Raw genomic sequence first — 19,704 nt, 5'->3', positions numbered from 1 at the left:
TATTTCTAACTACAAGAAAAGAGTATGGCATGTGATCCACAAAACCAGTATGGAGACTATACTTGTCTGGAAAAGAAATGATAAAATGATGGTTTCAACACAGGCATATGCATTTTTGAGTGTTTTCTTTATATCAAACTGGATAAAATGTGTATTTCTCATACAGAAAAGACATGTCGACGTAGAAATGGACCTTTCAACTCTTCATGGGTACACAAGTACACTGGGGAGATTGTAAAAGTGCAGATTGTGATTCAGTAGGTCCGGTGGGCCTGAGTTCTATTTTTTTAACAAGCTCATTTTTAATTAGTGATGCCACAGTCTCTGATTCATTAACCACAACTGTGAATATCAGAGACATAATTAGAAAGGTAAAAATTCATATTTAATTTTGAACTTAAAGTGTTTTATGGATTTTACACCTTTAATAGAATAGTGAGCACAGCAGCAACAATCATTTGTGAATATTTACTATAGACTGTGTATCTTTCTAACTTTTTCGTGTAGGATTCCAGGAAAAAGACCTGGGCTGCGGCCACAGTGGGCGTGGCCCCCAGGCCGGGCCGCCCCTCCAGGACCCCCGACGGGGCCCTGCGCTCCTGGCGGCTCCCTCCCCCGCCGCCCCGCTCCCTCCCGGAAGGCCTCGGGGCAGAGCGGTCCCACCCACTGCGCGCTGAAAAGAGCCCGCGTTTCCTCAGAGCTGGAACTCCCCGCTCGGGCGGGGTCTCTTCCCTCCGCCTTCACGGAACTGCCCCGGAGCCCGAGGGGAGGGCGACCTCACTGAGGCTGCCGGCTCTGGAGGCGCCCCGGCGGCCGAAGCCGTGACAGTCGCGGGGACGGCGGGCCGGGTAAGTGGGCGCCGACCCTCCGCCTGGTCCGGTGCCCGGGCGGCAGCACAAGACCAGCTTCTGAGGGGCAGGGGTTCGCTGCCACCCGCCGCTGCTGTGCAGAAAGAGCGGCCTCCAGCGTCTGGTCCCCGGGAACTTCGGTCCCTCCTCTCGCCCCTGCCCTCGGCCTGGCTCGCGAGGCCTGGTGGGCGTGGGGAGGGGGTCGGCCTGAGCGTCCTGAGGGGAAACGGGGCAAGGGAGGCGCAGGGTCCGGCTGCGGCGTCAGCGCCCCTCCTCCCGACTGCGGGGAAAGCGGCTGAAAACTCCTCCCGAGGCGCGCAGGCCCCTTATTCAGCCAAGTCCCTCTGCGCTCCTTCCTCCCTGAGCTAAAGTACTGGGGGGAGGGGACACGGCAGGGGACTGGCTCAGGTAATGGGGAACATCAAAAGGTGATTGTTAACTAAGGAAAACCAGCTCTCCCAAGGTGAGGAATGCAGCGCTTTTCTTTGCCTGGGCTCACTGAAATCCTTCCTTTGATATGCACCTCAGCTCTCTGGGGCCTGCATTCTGTATTTGCATATCCTGAGTGCCTCAGGGCCCGCCGGCTCACATCGGAGGGCTGCAAGTGCTGAAGACTGTGACATCCTTTGTTTACTGATAGGGCAAGAAATATTCCATTTCTCACAGGCTTGAGGGGCAGACAGTGAAAAAAAGTCAGAGAATCTCACTCGTCATGTAGACAATATTTATACTTAACTGTGCTAATAGAGGTTCTCAAGTCCAATCAACTTGTACTACTGCCCTCTATGTATCAATTTCATCAATATCATAAGATAAATGCCTATAGAATTGACTTAATCCATTTAAATAGGATAATGATTTTTTAAAGGAAACATAATAGAAATATAACAACAAAACCTTTACCACTAAAGGCTGGGTCTGGAACAACCTAAATAAATGTTCCATTGTTAAAATATTGAAAGATGTATTCAATAGAAATATCAACAAAAATGACAAATAATAAGGGTAGCAGAATGTTGAAATGTTCTTTCTTTATCATTAAAGTGGCAGAAAATCATTTATTAGTAGGCACTGGGGGCAGAAGATGCCTGATTTTATGCCTTTGCCATATTTGTGCAGTTGCTTCAACAAGTAACTTAGAGACAAAATGGAAAAACAAGGAGGTTTGTGCCTGAGATCATGTTGATGTGAAACCAGGGATGGCCACCTTGTGCCAGGTGAGTTCAGTTTACCTGGCAGGTAGACCGCAGAGCTCCTGGGAAGCAAGGGTTGGGATTTTTCTGCTGGGTGCCCCTTAGGTTCTGTGACTTGACTGACTGACTGTGAGTCATGTTTCGGGAAAGACCTGATCACAGGAAAAGGGTGGGAATAGAGTGCTTTGGGGAGCAGCTAACAACATTCATCACAGCTCACGGCCTGAATGAATTTTAAAGAAACAGGAAAACAAATGCTTCTTATGGAATCAGAGAGTGTGAGGGCTGGACAACCCCAGAAAATGAGGAACACCCATCCCATTTTCCAGATGACAAACCAGAGGTCCAGCAAGGTGAAATCCCTCACCCAAGTTGCACCCGTCTCTCCTCCCCACTACGTGGTTCATGAAAGCAGGACTCTTCCTGTCTTGATCACTGCTGAACCCCAACAAGGGCCAGGCATCTAGCAGCTGCTCCAAAAATTTGGGTTGACTGTAGGAACAATGCTATTTCTTTCTTTCTCACTCTTATTCAGGATTGTGCCAAGAACTCCCCAGGTTGCAATGTAATACGATAAATGTAAATATTAATTGAGTTTTGTTGTGATGAGGACTTAGGCTTTGAAGGTAACAGACTTGGTTCAGATCTTGGTTCTGCCACTCCATAGCTGTTTGGCTTTGGGAAAATTACTAAACCTCTCTGAGATTATTTCCTCCTTTGTAAAGTGGGGATAAATCTACCTGAGCCAGCAGAGCACCTGCATGAGAGATGTGCACTAAATATTGGTCTTTCTCACTCTCCTACGCCATCTCTCTGTTCTTCCCAGAGAAGCTGTACAGAAGGATATAGTACTTTTTTAAAAAATAGTTAACTAATTAATTAATTAATTTGTTTTTGGCTGCGTTGGGTCTTCGTTGCTATGCGCAGGCTTTCTCTAGTTGCGGCAAGCGGGGGCTACTCTTTGTTGCGGTGCGCGGGCTTCTCATTGCGGTGGCTTCTCTTGCTAGCCTTAACCCCAATGCTAGCCTTAACCCTGGCTCTCACCACATGAATTCCTCTTCCCATATCTTATCCACTAATTAGTATAAATGTAGGCATATTATTTATACTAGCCATATCACACCTAGCCATTTATTCCATCCTCAGATCTGGATGAACTTCACATTCAAAATACTCACTCACTGGAGCTCTAGGAACAATAGCACAGACAATCATCTCATATGAAGTAATGTAGCAGTTATTCTATTCTCAGTCTTACTGATAAATGGATCATTTACACTTTCAACAGTAATTATTACACAAGAACACCTATGACTAATTTTCTCCTGACCCCTACCCGGATTTGATTATCTCCGCAGTAGCAGAAATCCAATGAAGCCCCACTTGATTTAACAGAAGTAGCATCAAAACCTGTATATGTCTTCAATGTAGAAAATGTAGCAGGCCCATTCACCCCGTCCCTCCTAGAGAATATGTCAATTTCCCTATAATAAACATTTCCACAGCAATCTATTTTTAGGAGCATTCGACAATCCCTAGGTGCCAGAATTATATACAGCCCAAGTCATCATTAAAACACATCTAACAATCTCCTTTCTGTGAATTTGAGCCTCCTACCTACAATTTTGATATGATCAACGCATACATCTCTTATAAAAAGTTTTTTTTACCACTAACATTAACCCTATGTATATGAGAGTTTTCACTACTTGTCATCATACCAGGCAACCCACCACAAATTTAAGAAATATGTCTGAGAAAAGAGTTACTTTGATAGAGTAAATCATAGAGGTTTCAAGGCTCTTATTCCTGGAATTGAATTCTTTCTAATAATTTTACATTCTCCACGCTACCTACCACATTACACCACATGCTATATAGTAAAGTTCTCTAAGTAAGCTTCAGGCCCATAGCCCCAAAATATTTTTGTATATCCTTCCTGTGCTAATAAACTCTCATTGTTTTTACCATCATTCTACTGACCATTTTCTCAGGAAATATAATTGTATAACAAGCTCACACTGGTTAATGGTATCCCCATTCTAATAAAAAAAAACATGAACCCATAAGCTACAGAAGCATCCAACAAATATTTCCTAAAACAGTCCACCACATCAATACTACTTATAATGGCTATTATCATTAATCTAATATACTCTGGTCAAAGAGCACAATGAATAACAAAAATGTTTAATACAGCAGCATCCACCCTCATGACAATCGCCCTTGTCACAAACGTAGGACTTTCCCCATTTCACTTCTGAGTGCCTGAAGTCACACAAGGCATCCCATGAACAGCAGACCTGATGCTATCAACATGACAAAATTGCACCCCTATCAGTTTTATACCACATGTCACCATCCATCAACCTAAATATACTATTAATCATAGTGATATTATAAATCATAGCTGGAGGCTGAGGCAGACTTCTCCATACTCACCTGGAAAATATTACACCCTCCTCATCAATTGCCCATATAGGATGAATAACAGCTATTATAATGTATATTCAGATTATAACAATCCTAAACATACTAATTTATATCATAACAACACTATCTTCTTCTTATTTATGCCCAGATCATGTACTACAAGAGTATCATTATCACACACATGAGATAAAACACCTCCCATCACAATCATTTTCCTCACCATTATAGTATCATTAGGACATTATAGTATCATTAGGACATCGCCCATCATTTGGGTTCTACCCATCATTTGGGTTCTACCCAATGAATAATTGGTTCTACCCAAATGAATAATTATCCAAGAGATAACAAAAATGACAACATCATTCTACCAACACTAATAGCCATCATAGCAGTCCTCAGCACATATTTCTACTTGCAGCTAACATACTCCACATCACTAACTATATTCCCTTCATTACACAACACAAACACAAAACAATTTGAACATACAAGGAAATAACCTTCCTATCATTACCAATCATAATACCCACACGATTACTACACACAACACCCATTCTATCGGTGCTGGACTAGGAATTTAGGTTAGTTCAGACCAAGAGCTTTCAAAACCCTAAACAAGTGAAATTTACTTAATTCCTAAAAATAAGGATTGCAAGACTTTATTCTACATCAATTGAATGTAAAGCAAACACTGTATTTAAGCCAAATCTTTACGAGATTGATGAGTTTTAACCCCAGGCAACTTTAGTTAACAGGCAAATCCTCTGGTCAACTGGCTTCAGTCTACTTCTCCTTCATTTGAGAAAGAAAAAAAGAAAAGAAAAAAAAAAAGGCAGGAAAATCACTGGCAGAATTGAATCTGCTTCTCTGAAGTTACAATTCAATTTGTTGATTCACCACAGGGTTTGCCAGAAAGAGGGCTCAATCTCTGTCTTTAGATTTACAGTCTAATGCTAACTCAGTCATTTTACCTCTGTTCATACACTGCTGATTATTTTCAACAAATCACAAAGATATCGGCATTTTATATTTACTATTTGGTGCTTGAGCTGGAGTAGCAGGCAGCACCTTAATTATATTAATCCAGGCTGAGCTATGCTGACCTGGACCGCTACTTGGAGATGCCCAAATCTGTAAAGTAGTCATAACAGTCCCTGCACTTGTAATAATTTTCTTTATAGCTGTACCCCTTATGATTGCAGGCTTTGAAAACTGACTTGGGCCACTAATAACTCGGACAGCTGAAGTAGCATTTCCCCCAATAAATCATATAAACTTTTGACTACTTCCCCCATCATTCTTACTCCTACTCATATCACCAATAGTAGAAGCTGGTTCTGGTACCAGTGGAACCGTGTATTCAGCTCTAGCCTGCAATCTGGCCCATGCAGGAGCCTCTGTCGACCTAACTGTTTTCTCCTTACATTTAGCAGGTGTCTCCTCAATTCTTGGTATTATTACTTTTATTACTATAGTCTTTAATACAAAACCAGCAGTCATATCCCAATACCAAACACCATTATTTGTTTAATCTTCTCCAACTATAGCCATATTACTATAATTACCAATCTCAGTCCAAGCAGCCAGAATTGCCATGCTGTTAAGAGATAGAAATCTAAACACTACTTTCTTTGACCCTGCAGGAGGAGACCGAATCCTATACCAACACTTATTTTGATACTTTGCTCACCCTGAAGTCTGTATTCATGGCCTAACAGGGTTTGTTATAAACTCACATATCATTACCTACTATTTAGGACAAAAATTGCCTTTCAGCTATCTGGGAATAGTATGAGTCATGTCCCCTGGTTTTTTAGGAGTTCTCTTGTGGGCCCATCATATGTTTACCATAGGGATAGCTGTGGACTCAGGAGCACACTTTGCATCAGCTACCGTAATTACTTCTATCCCTACAGGAGTAGAAGTATCTAGCTGATTAGCAACTCTTTATTTAATTTTTCTTTTTCCTTTCATTTTTTTTTTTTTGGCTGAGTTGGGTCTTGGTTGCTGCGCATGGGCTTTCTCTGGTTGCGGTGAGCGGCAGCTACTCTTCGTTGCGGTGTGCGGCCCTTTCATTGCAGTGGCTTCTCTTGTTGCAGAGCACGGCCGCTAGGCGCGTGGGCTTCACTAGTTGTGGCTGGCGGGCCACAACTAGAGGGCAGGCTCAGTAGTTGTGGCACACGGGCTTTTTGCTCCGCGGCATGTGGAATCGTCCCAGACAAGGGCTCGAACCCGTGTCCCCTGCATTGGCAGGCGAATTCTTCACCACTGCGTCACCAGGGAAGTCCCTGGTTAGCAACTGTTCACGGAGGTAATACTATATGACCTCCCACTATATTATGAGTTTTAGGCTTTAGTTTTTCTTTTTACAGTAGGTGGTTTGACAGGAATCATCTTAGCCAACTCATCCCCAGACATTGTCCTCCAGGATACATTCTATGTAGTAGCACGCTTCCATGACCTAATGTCCACGGGAGCAGTCTTCACTATTATAGGAGGCTTCCTACACTGATTCCCACTATTCTCAGGTTATACAGTTAACTCAGCATGAGCAAAAATTCACTTCACAAGTATATTTGTAGTAGTAAATATGACTTCCTGCAGCACTTTCGTGGCCTCTCAGGGATGTCACTACGTTAGTCTGAGTACCCTGAGGGACGCACACCATGAAATATTTTGTCTTTAGGCTCATTCATCTCAGTAGCAGCAGTAATGCTAATAATCTTCATACTTTGAAAAGCATTTGTGTCTAAACAAGAAGTCTTAGCAGTGGAAATTGCTACTCCTAACCTAGAATGGTTACACGGATGTCCTCCACCATATCCTATGTTTCAAGATCCTACCTATGTAAACGTAAAATAAGGAAGGACTCAAGTCCTTTTCAACCAGTTTCAAGCCAACACCATAACAATTATGTCTTCCTCAATAAATGAGATAAAAGTAAAAAGTGATGTAGCTTTGTCAAAGTTAAATGATAGGCTAAAATCCTGTATATCACTAAGGCATATCAATTTCATCTAGGCTCTCAAGATACAACATCACCGATTATGGAAGAACTTTTACATTTTCTTCATCACACATTAATAGTGATTTTTAAAATAAGTTCTCTAGTCCTCTATATCATTTCACTAATATTGACATCTAAACACATATGCATACAATAGATGCACAGGTAGAGAAAATGTGAACAATTTACTAGCTATTATTGTAATCTTAATGGCCCTATCATCATTGTGAATCCTTTACATGATACATGAAATCAATAACTCTTCCCAAACCATAAAAAAAACTATGGGTCAGTAATGATACTGAAGCTACAAATACACAGATTATGAAGATTTAAATGTTGACTCCTCTGTAATCCCCACATCAGAGCTAAAACCAGGAGAATAATGACTAATAGAAGTCAACAACCGAGTAGTTAGGGATAGTCATTGAATATTAGTTTCATCTGAAATTGTTGTACACTCCGGAGTTGTTCCTTCTCAGGCCTAAATAGAGCTGCTATCCCAGGACGCCTAACTTAAAGAATCCTAATATCAGCAGGACCAGGCCTATGTTGTGGACAAGAGAGCTCGTTTTCCTGAGTTCAAAGACAGGACAGAGGGATATGGCTGAGATATGGGGTGAATCTGGAGCCCATGGGGATGCACTCTCCAAGCTCCAGTATAGGAATGGGGCCTCTAGGGTCCCAGGCCACCCACCACGCCCTCTCGAGCAGGATCTGGGCAACATTCCCTGTCAGTGATGAGGCAGCCCTAGCACTTGTCACGCCCCGATGTCGTGTCCTATGTGGGCCCCATGCTCTTGGGACCACACCCCACACTCTGCAGGTCCATGCTACAGGGTCCTTCATGCCTCAGGAGTAGAGACCACACAGCAAGCAGTTCCCTCCCCAACCAGCAGGAGGAGGGGAGGAGAGCAGGGGCACCAGGGGAATCTCACTCAGACAACAACACCCCAGCGGTGCCAGCGGGGACAGTGATGATGCAGATGAGGCACAGACCAAGAGATGGGACCAGAGGACCCAAAAGGCAGCTGGTCAGGTCCTGGCTCACCTGCACCCCGGACACCTTTGTCCCGCATACACCCCCTTCCTCATACACCCTCTCCTTAAATGCAGATTCTTCAGATGCAAACAGGCAGAGCTTCAGACTGAAAGTCAGCTCTTCCAAAATGACCCGTCAGCAACCACTGCAGGATTCCACTCCAGTGGGTGCCCTGGAGTCGACAACTCAGGGACTGAAGTGGATATCGGTGCCAGGGGCAGTGGGAGGGAATGGGGAATGAGACTTTCATGGTTGTGGAATTTTGGTTTTGCAAGATGAAAAGTTCTAGGGATGGTGGTGATGGCTCCACGAGAAAGTGAATATATCTGATGCCTCAGAAACGTGCACTTAAAATGGTGATGATGGTAAAGGGTATGTGACGTGTGTTTTATTTCACTTAAAATAAATTCTTAAAATAATGTCTTGTTAACTGAGATTCCATTTCGACTCCCCTTCATCACAAATGTCGGAGGCCCAGACACAGTCCCCTACCTTAGGGGCCATCACGGTACCCTCACAGAGCACGTGGGAGACCATTCTTGGGGGGGGGGGCTAGTCTGTGCTCACCTGACCTCTGTCCAGGGGGACCCAGGCAGTGGTGACCCCCATAGATTAGACATAGGATATGCTATAGTATTAATATGATACCACCAAGTGTTGTCACTCACCGGAACACAGAGCAGCAACCCACTCAAACATGCCTGACCTCATATGATTGTGACAAGATTAAGAGAAGAAAAGGAACCACAGGTTAATCAGGACAACACCCTTAATGCAGAGGTTGGAAATCTCAAAGGGGACAGGACACACTGCAGGCAAAGAGCGCATATGCGGTCTCCCCATACATGTGATCCTGACCCATGCAGGTATGGTGAGACCCACACAGTCCCCGCACCCTATACCTGGGGCCACACATCCACACTCACCAGGGTGACCCACCTCCCCAGACCCCTCCACCTGGGTCACATGTCCACAGTCCCAAGGTGACCTCACCTCCCCAGACCCTGCACCTGGGGTCACACGTCCCCTTGGTCAGGACACCATGGCTCTGCAGGGGGCTCCCCCAATGTGGAAACAAGCTGGGTCCCTGGGACCTCCCGGGATGGGAAAAAGCGTCAGGTGGGTCTCCTTTCCCCACACTTGTCCCAGAGGAGTCCTCCTCTTCTCACTTTGGTTCTGTGTGATTTTAACTGTTTTTAAAGCTTTCATACTAGAGTTGAACACACGACCCTGGTGCTGGCATGCTCAGTCCTTTCTCGTCTCACTTACATGTTGAGAAAACTGACAGGACAGCAGGGCTGAAAGCCGAGGGGCAGCTCTGGACTCTGCTGAGTAGGGACGGTAGACTGGAGGGAGAGCTCAGCAGCAGCCTCAGCTGTCACCCATCGGCCTTTTGCCCGATCTGCGTGCCCTGCAATCAATTGACCAGCTAAACCTGCTTCCCTATGCACCATGCACGTGCATGGTAAATTGGAATTATTGCCAGGTAGTCCTCCTGAGGATTCTCCATGAGCCCCAGGGAAGGTGAACCTTGCAGGGATTAAGACTAAGGCCCCGACCATAGCACTGACCCTTGGGAGGACCAGGTCACCACACTCAGAAGAGAGGCTGTTACGTAGACAAGCCCAGCTCAGCTCCAGACCCCAGACATCTGAGCACTGACATTCAGATGCAGGCACGGAGCTTCCCAGTTCTGAGGCCAGGCCGGGTCTCTACCCAGGTCCCCATAGTCCTAGCGTACACAGAACATGGTCAGGTCTAAATCTTCTTATTATAGACAACACATGGTTAGCTCTAAACATAATCAGTAGACAGGACATGCAGAGGTCTAAATCTACCATGTAGACAGAACTTGATCATGTTTAAACTAGCTTAGGGCTGATCTCATAGGAGGTACAGATCACAGACATGGGTCTCTCATCTTTGGACACCCACATCAGGAAACTGAACAAAATCTTTGTCATTAAACATTTCAACAGGCAAAACAGAAATGTTCCCAATTTCTCTGGCCGCCTGATGGTCAGGATCCACGGGCGAGCCACGGACTTCTTAGAGTGCAGCCCAGTCTGCTGCCAGGACAGACAAGAAGTGGCCTGGTTCCAGCCTCCCAGGCTTCCAGAAGGAGGCGGCCACACTGGAAGCCCAGGCAGGAGAGTCCTGCATGGTCCGGGCCGGGAGATCCGGTCTGTCCATTCGGCAGGCCGATTCCGGGCGGGGCGCTCAGGGCCGCTGAGAGCCCTGCACTCAGGTCCTGCTTCCCTGCAGCGTGTGCGTGTGCGTGTGCTTGTGTGTGTGTGTGTGTGTGTGTGTGTGTGTGTGCGTAGAGGGGGCGGTGGCTGACGTGTCCCATGGTTCCCGTCCCGGGCACCGCGCTGTCTTCGAGGGGAGGCACGGGGAGAGGTAGGGGCACAGAAGCCGTTGGAGAGGAGAACCCACCGCGGAACTCCTTGCACACTGGCTCGCCCCACCCGGAGACCCTCCTGCCCATCGTGGGCCGCATGTCGCCCCCCAGTCCCCCACCCCCGAGGGCAGGGTGCCTGCTCTTTCAACAGCACAGGGTCTCACATGAAGGAGACCCATTGGTGGCTGTCACCCCCCGACTCCTGATGCTGTGTTTGGGGAGAATGAACCCCCTTGACTGGGCGATGGGACCCTGTGAGGAAAGAGGTGGCGGCCCCATCCAAGTCGGGGCCTGGCTGAGATATGAGAAAACAGGAGCCAAGGGCAGGGCCTGGAGGCCAGGCCAACAGGAGGGGCAACCCCAGCCTTGGCCGGGCTCTCCAACGGTGACATTGTTGCTTTAGGGGACCTGGGACAGGTGACTGAATGTAATGGGAGTCTAAACTGGACCCTGAATGGGGCTTAAAGAAGGTGTGAAGGATGTTACTGAGACAGTGACAGTCATTGGAAGACAAACTCTGTGTCAGGATATCCTGCTCCAACCATTTAAATCCCTGAGATCTGTGACCTTTACGTGGCTACGCTGGATTGTTAGAGCAGCTGCGTGCGGATATATCTGGGGCACAATTCAGTCTGCAGGCAACTTGCAAGTGCTTCCCGCAAACACACAGGTGTGCGCACAGGCAGGCACAGCACACACACAAACATATGCACGTGCACAGCACAAATATATTCACACACTAGCATGTGAACACACATGCACGCATATGCCCATGCACACACTAATGTGTGCAAGTGCACATACCTATGCACATCATATGTATGCAAACAGGCACATGCACAGGCATAGCACACACACAGGGAATAAAGTGAATCCGTAAAGCATTAACTCCTGAACACAAGTGAAGCTGACATGTATTTTTCCCTTTTCTTAGCCTTGATGTTTTCCACAACAAAAAGTTTAAGAAAAAAGTTACTGGCAAATGACTTTTGATTCATAGGACTTTCTGATGTTATTCCACAAATATTATGACAGTAGAAATGAATGTAGATATTACATGTGTCCACTAATGGATGAATGGAGAAGAAAAACACGGTCCATCAATACAAGGGGAGGCTATTCAGCCTAAAAAGGAAGGCAATTCTGACACAGGCTGCAGCAGGGATGAACCTTGAGGGCATTATGCTCAGTGATGTAAGCTAGACACACACACACACACACACACACAAAAAAAAAAACAAACAGTGCTTGATCCACTCATACAAGGCACCTAGAGCAGTCGGAAACATAGAGACATAAAGTAGGATGTTGAGTGCCAGGGGCTGAGGGAGGGACAATGGGGAGTGAGTGTTTAATGGGGACTGTTTCAATTTTGCAGGATGAAAAAGTTCTGGAGGATGATGGTGGTCAGGTTTGCACAACAGTGTGAATTACTTCTTGACCCTGAAATGTGCACTTAAAAATGGTTAAGATAGTAAATTTTATGTTATGTATACCTGACCACAATTTTTAAAACTTTTTAAAAAACAACAGGAAATAGTCCATGAATACCACAAGATGCACAACTTCACTAACAACAGAGGGATTAAAGCCATAAGAAAAATACCGTGCATACACCTACCAGAATGGCAGACATGAAAGACATAGTATCAAATATCAGCAGGATGTGGAGCAATGGAAAGCCTGGTAGGCAACGGGGGGATGCAACCACTTCTGAAACTATCGGGCCTCAGATAGCGAAGTCCCTGCACAGAGACCCACAGTGCTCCTCCCAGTTGAACACAAACCCACCAGCCCTGCACCAGGACACACGGACATGGACTCGCAGCCACAGGAGCCAAACCTGAAAGAACCTGAAGGCCATCACAGGTGGATGCAGAAACGAACCATGCACGCTCCTATGAAGGAATATTCCACAGCAATGGAGTACATTATGTTTAAAGGTAGTAAAACTATAAAAATTATTTTTTCAAAAAAAAACTATATTTACAAGATGAAAGAATCTATAATTCTGGCACCTAGGGATTGTCGAATGCTCCTAAAAATAGATTGCTGTGGAAATGTTTATTATAGGGAAATTGACATATTCTCTAGGAGGGACGGGGTGAATGGGCCTGCTACATTTTCTACATTGAGGACATATACAGGTTTTGATGCTACTTCTGTTAAATCAAGTGGGGCTTCATTGGATTTCTGCTACTGCGGAGATAATCAAATTCTGGGTAGGGGTCAGGAGAAAATTAGTCATAGGTGTTCTTGTGTAATAATTACTGTTGAAAGTGTAAATGATCCATTTATCAGTAAGACTGAGAATAGAATAACTGCTACATTACTTCATATGAGATGATTGTCTGTGCTATTGTTCCTAGAGCTCCAGTGAGTGAGTATTTTGAATGTGAAGTTCATCCAGATCTGAGGATGGAATAAATGGCTAGGTGTGATATGGCTAATATAAATAATATGCCTACATTTTTACTAATTAGTGGATAAGATATGGGAAGAGGAATTCATGTTGTGAGAGCCAGGGTTAAGGCTAGCATTGGGGCAATAATATATAAATTGATGATGTTGATGGACATAGTGGTTCTTTAATAAGTAATTTGAATGCCTCAGCAATGGGTTGTAATAATCCATGGGGGCTGATGATTTTTGGCCCTTTCTGGATTTGTATATAGCCTAGGATTTTCCATTTAGTTAATATGAGGAAGGCTATGGTGAATTAAATTGGGTAATTTGTGAAAGAATGTTGATTATAAACATATTCTTAGGAAGAGGACTTGAACCAGTGCAGAAAAAGTTTCAGTTTTACATAATTACCGGGCTCTGCCACCGTAACGAACCCTGTTCTACAGTAGGGTATGTATAAATTAATTGAATGTAGATTATATCATCATTTACTTTGAAGACATTTTGTAAAGTAAGCCCTATTGCTCTTGTCCTTTCTTTCATACTGGAAGAAATCTGCAATAGACAGAAACCAACCAGGATGACTCCAGTCTGAACTCAGATCACGTGAGACTTTAATCGTTGAACAAACAGACAATTAATAGCAGTTATACCATTGAAATGTCGTGATCCAGCATCAAGGTCATAAACCATATTGCCCATATGAACTCCAGAATACAATTACACTGTTATCCCTGGTAAAACTTGTTCCATTGATCAGTGTTTTAGAAGAACAGGTGATAAAGCATTTTGACTAGCTGGCCTAAATTGTAATCACTCAGAAGTGGTTTTATTCTCCAAAAAATAAATGGCGCACGGGCTCAAGACACACCGGCTTCAGTAGTTGTGGCGTGCAGACTCAGTAGTTGTGGCCCACTGGCTTAGTTGTTCCGTGGCACGTGAGATCATCCCGGACCGGGGATCGAACCGGGTCCCCTGCATTGGCAGGCGAATTCTTAATCACTGCATCACCAGGGAAGTCCCAGAATCGCAGTCTCCCTTTTAATATACCTTAAGCCCAAAGAATCCATGGAAAATGGTTAACAGAAAATAAGACAATAAAATATTGTAAGGACTATAACAGAAGCATATAGTACACAGTTCATATAGACACATCCCAAGCAGTTACAAAGTATATGAAAAGGGAGGCTGCAATTTTAAAAGAATAAGAAAAATTATACCCACAAACTCCCAATCTTTCCTGAAACGTTGCAATCTGAAACCCTATTGTAGGAAGCAGACGATTTCAGGAGACATTCTACAAATGAAGGACTCCAAACCCTGTGGTTGGATAAGGAATTCTGGAAGGAAGGTATCCTCACCCAAGGAGAGCAGGTTCCTATACTTCTCTAACATCACATCCCTGTACAATTCCCATTGATCTTGGTCCAGGCATTCTCACTCCTCTTGAGAGAAATCTATGGCCACATCCTGGAATGTCAGCAGTCCCTGAAATTAAAAGTACACACGCCATGTGGCCACGGGAAGAGTTCATAATGTGACCCAAGAAGAAAACAGCAAGTTAAGAGAACCGCCTTTCATTTAGAAGAGTGTCTTCAATTATCCACACACACACACACACACACACACACACATATATATATATATATATATATATATATATATATATTTTTTTTTTTTACAAAGTAACTTTCTCTACCTTATTTCTAACTACAAGAAAAGAGTATGGCATGTGATCCACAAAACCAGTATGGAGACTATACTTGTCTGGAAAAGAAATGATAAAATGATGGTTTCAACACAGGCATATGCATTTTTGAGTGTTTTCTTTATATCAAACTGGATAAAATGTGTATTTCTCATACAGAAAAGACATGTCGACGTAGAAATGGACCTTTCAACTCTTCATGGGTACACAAGTACACTGGGGAGATTGTAAAAGTGCAGATTGTGATTCAGTAGGTCCGGTGGGCCTGAGTTCTATTTTTTTAACAAGCTCATTTTTAACTAGTGATGCCACAGTCTCTGATTCATTAACCACAACTGTGAATATCAGAGACATAATTAGAAAGGTAAAAATTCATATTTAATTTTGAACTTAAAGTGTTTTATGGATTTTACACCTTTAATAGAATAGTGAGCACAGCAGCAACAATCATTTGTGAATATTTACTATAGACTGTGTATCTTTCTAACTTTTTCCTGTAGGATTCCAGGAAAAAGACCTGGGCTGCGGCCACAGTGGGCGTGGCCCCCAGGCCGGGCCGCCCCTCCAGGACCCCCGACGGGGCCCTGCGCTCCTGGCGGCTCCCTCCCCCGCCGCCCCGCTCCCTCCCGGAAGGCCTCGGGGCAGAGCGGTCCCACCCACTGCGCGCTGAAAAGAGCCCGCGTTTCCTCAGAGCTGGAACTCCCCGCTCGGGCGGGGTCTCTTCCCTCCGCCTTCACGGAACTGCCCTGGAGCCCGAGGGGAGGGCGACCTCACTGAGGCTGCCGGCTCTGGAGGCGCCCCGGCGGCCGAAGCCGTGACAGTCGCGGGGACGGCGGGCCGGGTAAGTGGGCGCCGACCCTCCGCCTGGTCCGGTGCCCGGGCGGCAGCACAAGACCAGCTTCTGAGGGGCAGGGGTTCGCTGCCACCCGCCGCTGCTGTGCAGAAAGAGCGGCCTCCAGCGTCTGGTCCCCGGGTACTTCCGTCCCTCCTCTCGCCCCTGCCCTCGGCCTGGCTCGCGAGGCCTGGTGGGCGTGGGGAGGGGGTCGGCCTGAGCGTCCTGAGGGGAAACGGGGCAAGGGAGGCGCAGGGTCCGGCTGCGGCGTCAGCGCCCCTCCTCCCGACTGCGGGGAAAGCGGCTGAAAACTCCTCCCGAGGCGCGCAGGCCCCTTATTCAGCCAAGTCCCTCTGCGCTCCTTCCTCCCTGAGCTAAAGTACTGGGGGGAGGGGACACGGCAGGGGACTGGCTCAGGTAATGGGGAACATCAAAAGGTGATTGTTAACTAAGGAAAACCAGCTCTCCCAAGGTGAGGAATGCAGCGCTTTTCTTTGCCTGGGCTCACAGAAATCCTTCCTTTGATATGCACCTCAGCTCTCTGGGGCCTGCATTCTGTATTTGCATATCCTGAGTGCCTCAGGGCCCGCCGGCTCACATCGGAGGGCTGCAAGTGCTGAAGACTGTGACATCCTTTGTTTACTGATAGGGCAAGAAATATTCCATTTCTCACAGGCTTGAGGGGCAGACAGTGAAAAAAAGTCAGAGAATCTCACTCGTCATGTAGACAATATTTATACTTAACTGTGCTAATAGAGGTTCTCAAGTCCAATCAACTTGTACTACTGCCCTCTATGTATCAATTTCATCAATATCATAAGATAAATGCCTATAGAATTGACTTAATCCATTTAAATAGGATAATGATTTTTTAAAGGAAACATAATAGAAATATAACAACAAAACCTTTACCACTAAAGGCTGGGTCTGGAACAACCTAAATAAATGTTCCATTGTTAAAATATTGAAAGATGTATTCAATAGAAATATCAACAAAAATGACAAATAATAAGGGTAGCAGAATGTTGAAATGTTCTTTCTTTATCATTAAAGTGGCAGAAAATCATTTATTAGTAGGCACTGGGGGCAGAAGATGCCTGATTTTATGCCTTTGCCATATTTGTGCAGTTGCTTCAACAAGTAACTTAGAGACAAAATGGAAAAACAAGGAGGTTTGTGCCTGAGATCATGTTGATGTGAAACCAGGGATGGCCACCTTGTGCCAGGTGAGTTCAGTTTACCTGGCAGGTAGACCGCAGAGCTCCTGGGAAGCAAGGGTTGGGATTTTTCTGCTGGGTGCCCCTTAGGTTCTGTGACTTGACTGACTGACTGTGAGTCATGTTTCGGGAAAGACCTGATCACAGGAAAAGGGTGGGAATAGAGTGCTTTGGGGAGCAGCTAACAACATTCATCACAGCTCACGGCCTGAATGAATTTTAAAGAAACAGGAAAACAAATGCTTCTTATGGAATCAGAGAGTGTGAGGGCTGGACAACCCCAGAAAATGAGGAACACCCATCCCATTTTCCAGATGACAAACCAGAGGTCCAGCAAGGTGAAATCCCTCACCCAAGTTGCACCCGTCTCTCCTCCCCACTACGTGGTTCATGAAAGCAGGACTCTTCCTGTCTTGATCACTGCTGAACCCCAACAAGGGCCAGGCATCTAGCAGCTGCTCCAAAAATTTGGGTTGACTGTAGGAACAATGCTATTTCTTTCTTTCTCACTCTTATTCAGGATTGTGCCAAGAACTCCCCAGGTTGCAATGTAATACGATAAATGTAAATATTAATTGAGTTTTGTTGTGATGAGGACTTAGGCTTTGAAGGTAACAGACTTGGTTCAGATCTTGGTTCTGCCACTCCATAGCTGTTTGGCTTTGGGAAAATTACTAAACCTCTCTGAGATTATTTCCTCCTTTGTAAAGTGGGGATAAATCTACCTGAGCCAGCAGAGCACCTGCATGAGAGATGTGCACTAAATATTGGTCTTTCTCACTCTCCTACGCCATCTCTCTGTTCTTCCCAGAGAAGCTGTACAGAAGGATATAGTACTTTTTTAAAAAATAGTTAACTAATTAATTAATTAATTTGTTTTTGGCTGCGTTGGGTCTTCGTTGCTATGCGCAGGCTTTCTCTAGTTGCGGCAAGCGGGGGCTACTCTTTGTTGCGGTGCGCGGGCTTCTCATTGCGGTGGCTTCTCTTGCTAGCCTTAACCCCAATGCTAGCCTTAACCCTGGCTCTCACCACATGAATTCCTCTTCCCATATCTTATCCACTAATTAGTATAAATGTAGGCATATTATTTATACTAGCCATATCACACCTAGCCATTTATTCCATCCTCAGATCTGGATGAACTTCACATTCAAAATACTCACTCACTGGAGCTCTAGGAACAATAGCACAGACAATCATCTCATATGAAGTAATGTAGCAGTTATTCTATTCTCAGTCTTACTGATAAATGGATCATTTACACTTTCAACAGTAATTATTACACAAGAACACCTATGACTAATTTTCTCCTGACCCCTACCCGGATTTGATTATCTCCGCAGTAGCAGAAATCCAATGAAGCCCCACTTGATTTAACAGAAGTAGCATCAAAACCTGTATATGTCTTCAATGTAGAAAATGTAGCAGGCCCATTCACCCCGTCCCTCCTAGAGAATATGTCAATTTCCCTATAATAAACATTTCCACAGCAATCTATTTTTAGGAGCATTCGACAATCCCTAGGTGCCAGAATTATATACAGCCCAAGTCATCATTAAAACACATCTAACAATCTCCTTTCTGTGAATTTGAGCCTCCTACCTACAATTTTGATATGATCAACGCATACATCTCTTATAAAAAGTTTTTTTTACCACTAACATTAACCCTATGTATATGAGAGTTTTCACTACTTGTCATCATACCAGGCAACCCACCACAAATTTAAGAAATATGTCTGAGAAAAGAGTTACTTTGATAGAGTAAATCATAGAGGTTTCAAGGCTCTTATTCCTGGAATTGAATTCTTTCTAATAATTTTACATTCTCCACGCTACCTACCACATTACACCACATGCTATATAGTAAAGTTCTCTAAGTAAGCTTCAGGCCCATAGCCCCAAAATATTTTTGTATATCCTTCCTGTGCTAATAAACTCTCATTGTTTTTACCATCATTCTACTGACCATTTTCTCAGGAAATATAATTGTATAACAAGCTCACACTGGTTAATGGTATCCCCATTCTAATAAAAAAAAACATGAACCCATAAGCTACAGAAGCATCCAACAAATATTTCCTAAAACAGTCCACCACATCAATACTACTTATAATGGCTATTATCATTAATCTAATATACTCTGGTCAAAGAGCACAATGAATAACAAAAATGTTTAATACAGCAGCATCCACCCTCATGACAATCGCCCTTGTCACAAACGTAGGACTTTCCCCATTTCACTTCTGAGTGCCTGAAGTCACACAAGGCATCCCATGAACAGCAGACCTGATGCTATCAACATGACAAAATTGCACCCCTATCAGTTTTATACCACATGTCACCATCCATCAACCTAAATATACTATTAATCATAGTGATATTATAAATCATAGCTGGAGGCTGAGGCAGACTTCTCCATACTCACCTGGAAAATATTACACCCTCCTCATCAATTGCCCATATAGGATGAATAACAGCTATTATAATGTATATTCAGATTATAACAATCCTAAACATACTAATTTATATCATAACAACACTATCTTCTTCTTATTTATGCCCAGATCATGTACTACAAGAGTATCATTATCACACACATGAGATAAAACACC

This window comes from Eschrichtius robustus, chromosome 1 (genome assembly GCF_028021215.1).
Source record: "Eschrichtius robustus isolate mEscRob2 chromosome 1, mEscRob2.pri, whole genome shotgun sequence".
In the NCBI taxonomy this organism is placed as follows: Eukaryota; Metazoa; Chordata; class Mammalia; order Artiodactyla; family Eschrichtiidae; genus Eschrichtius; species Eschrichtius robustus.
This window is presented reverse-complemented; position numbering follows the sequence as displayed.